General features: G+C 40.2%; 1 protein-coding gene across 1 annotated transcript in view; it reads right to left on the bottom strand.

The window, feature by feature from the left end:
• The window catches only part of LOC144971650 (uncharacterized), a 68,430-nt gene that overhangs the window by 54,954 nt on the left and 5,976 nt on the right, over window positions 1-7,500 (bottom strand). The gene's annotated exons all lie outside the window — the stretch shown is intronic.

The following is a 7,500-nucleotide window of genomic DNA, read 5'->3' as shown; positions in this document are numbered from 1 at the left end:
AAAAATAAAAATATTTTATTTTCGTATTGGTGGTTGAAATATGAATGAATTTAGTAAGATAGGGGAGTATTAATGATGATGATGATGGTGATGATGATGATGATGATGATGATGATGATGATGATGATGATGATGATGATGATGGAGATGATGATGATGATGATGTTGATGATGATGATGATGATGATGATGATGATGATGATGACGATAACAAAGAACGTATTAATTCAGATAAAATAAATCCAATTCATCACAAGTCTATTTTTCCCAGTGAGAATTTCAACGCACAATGAATGCCAGCACAACAATGAATGTCACCACCCAATTGGCTGCACATCTGGTATTTGTGTTGATGACATCACTCGTACTCGTATCATCCAAAAACATCGGCTTTCTTTGTCGTTATTATCGTTGTTATTTACTCAGATTGTTTTCGTCTTGTCTATGCTGTGACCCATTTCCTATTGTGTCTATAATATTACACTAGAAAACTGTCAATAACAAAATACAATGTTCCATTTTTGATGTTCTTTATTGGTAAACATTTTACTCGGGGTTCGTGTGTGTGTGTGGAGGGGGGGGGGGGGGGGGGGGGTGCAGGTTGATAACCCAAATGGGAGCGATCTATATTCATGTTTTTGTCCAACCAAGTCATCGATCACATGATTTGTTGCTGTACAACGATTGGACATTTCTCAATAGATGTAAACACTCTGCTCTGTGTATTATTGTTGTCAACATACCCATGAGTCATGCTGAGCAAAATGACAAATTGGATTCAATAGTCTGATGTCACGTCCGCCGAGCAACCAGCAGCTTGGTTCTAAACAAAGAAAATCAGTACTTTATATTCTTCATGATGGCTAGAATTCATCATATGTCATGTGATCAGAATGTATAAAAGTCAAAACATGATCAGATTGTAATGTTTTTCTCCTCTGGATACATTTTTATACTCGTCGGGGAAGTATTTCATAAGGGCGTCCGCCATTGTTTTGATTGTTTAGAACCAGTTACTAAGTTACTATGCGTCATTACGACGGAAGTGATGTCACGACTCTTGCAAGGTATTGTGACCTTGGATATTTCTCAAACTGTGAACATTTTTTCACTGTGTGGGTCATTTTGAGCACATTTTGCCATGTGACCAATGACCTCGAGCACATAGAATGGTAATACAGATCATCCCCATTCTAATGGGCTTATTTTTAAATTGGAGATACTCTCGAGCCAACAAGCAATTTTCTCCATCATAACGTTAAATGTTAAATGATGCCCGTAATCGTATTCGGTTATCAGACCTGAAAATATGTGCACGTTGGAAGGAGGGAGGACGAGTGGGGGGGGGGGGGGGGGGAGGTAGAGTATCTTCCAGTGTTGAGACCACTCTAAGTTATGCGGATATGTGGTCTTTCGGATCGGAAAGTCCTGGATTCGAGCCTCGCTCGGCGCATAGTTGAGTCCTTGGAAAAAAGCTCTTTACTCACATTCTGTCACGGTACTCAGGTGTAAAATGAGTACCTGGCCGTCAAAAGAGTTGTCTTTGCCGAAAAGCAAAAATTGTATTATCGCTTAACAGGCGTCATATCTCGTTGTACATGTTTCGTGTCGGTGTTGGTCAGGGACCCTTTGTAAAGCGCTTTGAGCACATTTAATTGGATATTGCGCTATACAAATGCTTTTTTTTTAGGTTTGATCTCCAGTGGAAGAAGGTCGATTCATTAGTCCCTTTATTTGACTGTACATTTTATTCTTGGCTCATTGAGGGACCTCTGGATTGAAGTCTGGAGAACAACAATATCTCATCAAGGTGACGATTTGGTGTCTTGCTTCAAGCCACATAGCATATCGGATGGGATTTGAACACAATACCTCTGGATTGAAGTCTGGAGAACAACAATATCTCATCAAGGTGATGATTTGGTGTCTTGCTTCAAGCCACATAGCATATCGGATGGGGTTTGAACACAATACCTCTGGATTGAAGTCTGGAGAACAACAATATCTCATCAAGGTGACGATTTGGTGTCTTGCTTCAAGCCACATAGCATATCGGATGGGGTTTGAACACAATACCTCTGGATTGAAGTCTGGAGAACAACAATATCTCATCAAGGTGACGATTTGGTGTCTTGCTTCAAGCCACATAGCATATCGGATGGGGTTTGAACACAATACCTCTGGATTGAAGTCTGGAGAACAACAATATCTCATCACGATTGGTGTCTTGCTTCAAGCCACATAGCATATCGGATGGGGTTTGAACACAATACCTCTGGATTGAAGTCTGGAGAACATAATTTCTCATCAAGGTGACGATTTGGTGTCTTGCTTCAAGCCACATAGCATATCGGATGGGGTTTGAACACAATACCTCTGGATTGAAGTCTGGAGAACAACAATATCTCATCAAGGTGACGATTTGGTGTCTTGCTTCAAGCCACATAGCATATCGGATGGGGTTTGAACACAATACCTCTGGATTGAAGTCTGGAGAACAACAATATCTCATCAAGGTGACGATTTGGTGTCTTGCTTCAAGCCACATAGCATATCGGATGGGATTTGAACACAATACCTCTGGATTGAAGTCTGGAGAACAACAATATCTCATCAAGGTGATGATTTGGTGTCTTGCTTCAAGCCACATAGCATATCGGATGGGGTTTGAACACAATACCTCTGGATTGAAGTCTGGAGAACAACAATATCTCATCAAGGTGACGATTTGGTGTCTTGCTTCAAGCCACATAGCATATCGGATGGGGTTTGAACACAATACCTCTGGATTGAAGTCTGGAGAACAACAATATCTCATCACGATTGGTGTTTTGCTTCAAGCCACATAGCATATCGGATGGGGTTTGAACACGATACCTCTGGATTGAAGTCTGGAGAACAACAATATCTCATCAAGGTGACGATTTGGTGTCTTGCTTCAAGCCACATAGCATATCGGATGGGGTTTGAACACAATACCTCTGGATTGAAGTCTGGAGAACAACAATATCTCATCAAGGTGACGATTTGGTGTCTTGCTTCAAGCCACATAGCATATCGGATGGGGTTTGAACACAATACCTCTGGATTGAAGTCTGGAGAACAACAATATCTCATCAAGGTGACGATTTGGTGTCTTGCTTCAAGCCACATAGCATATCGGATGGGGTTTGAACACAATACCTCTGGATTGAAGTCTGGAGAACAACAATATCTCATCAAGGTGACGATTTGGTGTCTTGCTTCAAGCCACATAGCATATCGGATGGGATTTGAACACAATACCTCTGGATTGAAGTCTGGAGAACAACAATATCTCATCAAGGTGATGATTTGGTGTCTTGCTTCAAGCCACATAGCATATCGGATGGGGTTTGAACACAATACCTCTGGATTGAAGTCTGGAGAACAACAATATCTCATCAAGGTGACGATTTGGTGTCTTGCTTCAAGCCACATAGCATATCGGATGGGGTTTGAACACAATACCTCTGGATTGAAGTCTGGAGAACAACAATATCTCATCACGATTGGTGTTTTGCTTCAAGCCACATAGCATATCGGATGGGGTTTGAACACGATACCTCTGGATTGAAGTCTGGAGAACAACAATATCTCATCAAGGTGACGATTTGGTGTCTTGCTTCAAGCCACATAGCATATCGGATGGGGTTTGAACACAATACCTCTGGATTGAAGTCTGGAGAACAACAATATCTCATCAAGGTGACGATTTGGTGTCTTGCTTCAAGCCACATAGCATATCGGATGGGGTTTGAACACAATACCTCTGGATTGAAGTCTGGAGAACAACAATATCTCATCAAGGTGACGATTTGGTGTCTTGCTTCAAGCCACATAGCATATCGGATGGGGTTTGAACACAATACCTCTGGATTGAAGTCTGGAGAACAACAATATCTCATCAAGGTGACGATTTGGTGTCTTGCTTCAAGCCACATAGCATATCGTATGGGGTTTGAACACAATACCTCTGGATTGAAGTCTGGAGAACAACAATATCTCATCACGATTGGTGTCTTGCTTCAAGCCACATAGCACATGGGATGGGGTTTGAACACAATACCTCTGGATTGAAGTCTGGAGAACAACAATATCTCATCACGATTGGTGTCTTGCTTCAAGCCACATAGCACATGGGATGGGGTTTGAACACCTTTTGGTCATAAAATGGAGACTACATTGCTGATAGATCAGAACCGCCAGACAACAAACCTTTTAGCTTCAAATATCGATGGAATAAAATGTGTCCAGCCTTCTCCAAACGGTGTCAAACTTGATGGGTCCAAATGTGAAAGGTTTTGTCAGACTGGAGACCGTTGACAAAGGGCGGGTCACTCCAATCGATCGAACATTTGAAAGGACTCAATTATGCGCCCGCTGAGAGCGGGATTCGAATCCTGGTCCTCGGGTCGGAAAGCGAGATCATACCACTAGACATAATGGCCACACAAGCAGTTCTTTAGAGCCAATGGAGTCGGAGTTTATCCCGGTTTCTATAGCGTGAAACGGACAATATCAATTTTTTTTGCTATCCTTAAAATCGGACGCTAATCTATCGCAAAATACTTTCCGCCAGATATAAAATAGACCCAGCTACCCAATCACTGCTGGGTGGTTAAAAAAATATGTGTTGATCGATCTTTGTCCCTTTGCGTGTGAAGCGAGTGCTCTACTGTCTGAGTTATCGGGATCCTCGGCAAACATCGCTGGAGCAAAAAACAAACACACACTAAAACAGGTTTTTTTTGTTTGTAATATAGCTGACAGATTGGCACCATTGTCGTGTGATCGGTTGCCATGGAAACCAGATGTAGACCAAGATACATCAAAATGACAACGATGTTTTGTACCAGGGACTAATGTCACTGCCATGTAGATGGTGCTGTTTCTTTGTCAACAAAACAGGATGAATAAAACACTAGAGACAGACGAATGAGATGATGTGATAGTGACGTTGTGAAGGTGAAGAACCTGCTGCAGCCTCTGCCACTGTTGAGTCTACTAATACCGACATCCCTTACAGATTGTATTTATTTCCAATTCCATTGGGTTTATTTTCCAACAACAGTCTACACGTTATTATATTTCACTTTCTTTAGGGAATGAGATTAGCGGAAGAGTAGCGTCCCTTGATTGGACGTCACCCATAGACTGTGACGTCACCGGCGGAAAAGTTATTAGAGAGAGAACGTCATGTTGGTTGTGAGCATGCGTCTCTCGAAGCGAGGAGAAGGAAAAACCTTGTCTGGACGCTCGTTAATAGCGTTGTCTCTGTCAGAAAAAAAGTGTGATATCGCCTACAGGCGTCATATCTCGTCCTATATGCTATTAATATTATGTGTTGCTGTTAGCTTGGGACGTTTTATAAAGAGCTTTGAGTACGCTTAGTGGCTGTTGCTCTATAGAAATGCGCAAGTTCGATATATAAGGTTCGTCTCGGTCTACTATTGAAATATGAAGCTAAAGTTTTATGGCCAAAGTAATGAAATGTGTTTGGGCATTGTGTATCAGTAACATGATCATTTACTAAATGGAGCCATGCCACTTAGATAACCACGCCTTTCGGACAATAGTCAAAATGTAAACAATAGCAGTGATTGGTAAACATAGCGAACTCCACAGGGTTTACTATCGATGACATGTGTCTAAATGAAATACCCACTACTCTCCCATTTGGTCAATAGATGTAACACAGAAAACTATGTGTAAATTGATACGTTCTTGATATGATATTATGATCGAGAAAATTGTGTGATAACCCATTTGGCAGTATAAAAACAATAACAATGATCAGAGAGAGAGAGAGAGAGAGAGAGAGAGAGAGAGAGAGAGAGAGGGGGGTCAATATCATTCACGTTGTTGTTTATAAACAACCATGTTTGTCCGAGCACGTGTGAAGGTGTGTCAGAAATTCCATGTTTTGATTGGTCAAAAATCTACTGGTTAATTGCCCACGTCAAACGCTTCATTTCACACATTGACTTTGACGTCACTGACAGGAAATGATGCAACCCTAACACAGTTGGACACAAAAATGAATCTCAAGAAATATTTCATCAGTTAACGCCATATTCTAGAAAAAGGCGTGTTTTAAAAAATGGCGAGAAAAATCGTCCTTCAAATATTCATCGATTTAAATGATCCTTATCTTGGCAAAACTTCTCAAACCTGGGACTTCGCGAAGTCTACCTTTAAGGCTCAGATCTAAGAGTTTATGCAAGATGAGCGTCATATAAATCGATCGATATTTGAAGGATGAGTTCTCTGGCCAAATTTTAAAATATGAGATTTTCCAGAGTACGAGAGTTAAACTGGTGTAAAAAAGAATAATATACGTATAAAAAAATGGTTAAATGAATAAATGGATGGATAATTGTGTCAGATGATAATACATGGATAAATAAGTGAAATAAATGAGTATACATCCAATTGTTTGAATAAACAAAGTACATATTTTTCATGATATTGATACGATATATTACACACACTACACTGCTGCTATTGACCGTTTGGTATTACATGTCCATTTTGTATGTTTATTTGTAATGTGCATTGAGCATCTCACAGGGATGAAAATGCGCGATATAAATGCCATGTATTATTATTATTATTATTATTATTATTATTATTATTATTATTATTATTATTATTATTATTATTATTATTATTAGTATTATTATTATTATTATTAAAAACGACAAATAAATAAATAGCTACAATAAAAGCCCACAAATAACAAATAAACAACAAAACCCCCCATCAAATGACAGTTCAGAATGCAAAGACACGTTTTAAATTGTCTAATTAGCTTGAGGAACTGACGCAGATCCCTCACCTCCCCCCCCCCCCCCCCCCCCCCCCACACACACACACCACACCACACTCCCCCCCCCCCCCTCCCCCTGCTGCTGTGGGGAGATAAGTCGTTGTTGATCCTGGCGTAATCGAAAGAAAAAAATAACAAAAAGTATTTAGACCAGAGAACTCGTCCTTCAAATATGGATACGTGACCCGTCACCTCTCCATAGTATGATGTCGGTGTAATCCCGGATCGGCGATATGAGATGAGATGTAAGATTGTCAACCATATAGAAGGAACGAAATGGACGTCAAACAGCTCTTTGTTATTGTTTTTAGACAATTATTATGAGTTCTCGCTAATTTCTATCAATCAGATTAACATTGATAGTATGCGCTTGGCTAGGAAGCTCACAACATTGCCATCCGGAAGCATAACGGACCACCAACACAAAACTTTGTGTAACCTTGAACGTTTATAGTCTGGTTAATACAGTTTAGTGAGAATTACTCATAAACGCGGATGGCAAAAAACAATAACAAAGACCTGAGTGACGTCATCTTCATACCATCTATAAACGTTTAAGGTTACACATAGTTTTTTGTGTGTTGGTCGAACCGACTGTGTAAGCATTACTTTGTAAGCATTTTATCTAAACGCATAGCATCAATAGATAC

The sequence above is a fragment of the Berghia stephanieae genome, chromosome 1 (assembly GCF_034508935.2).
Source record: "Berghia stephanieae isolate SIO BIC M18660-M18661 chromosome 1, UCSD_Bste_1.3, whole genome shotgun sequence".
Taxonomy (NCBI): domain Eukaryota; kingdom Metazoa; phylum Mollusca; class Gastropoda; order Nudibranchia; family Aeolidiidae; genus Berghia; species Berghia stephanieae.
The sequence above is the reverse complement of the archived record's forward strand: the minus strand, read 5'-3'. Positions and strand labels throughout refer to the sequence as shown.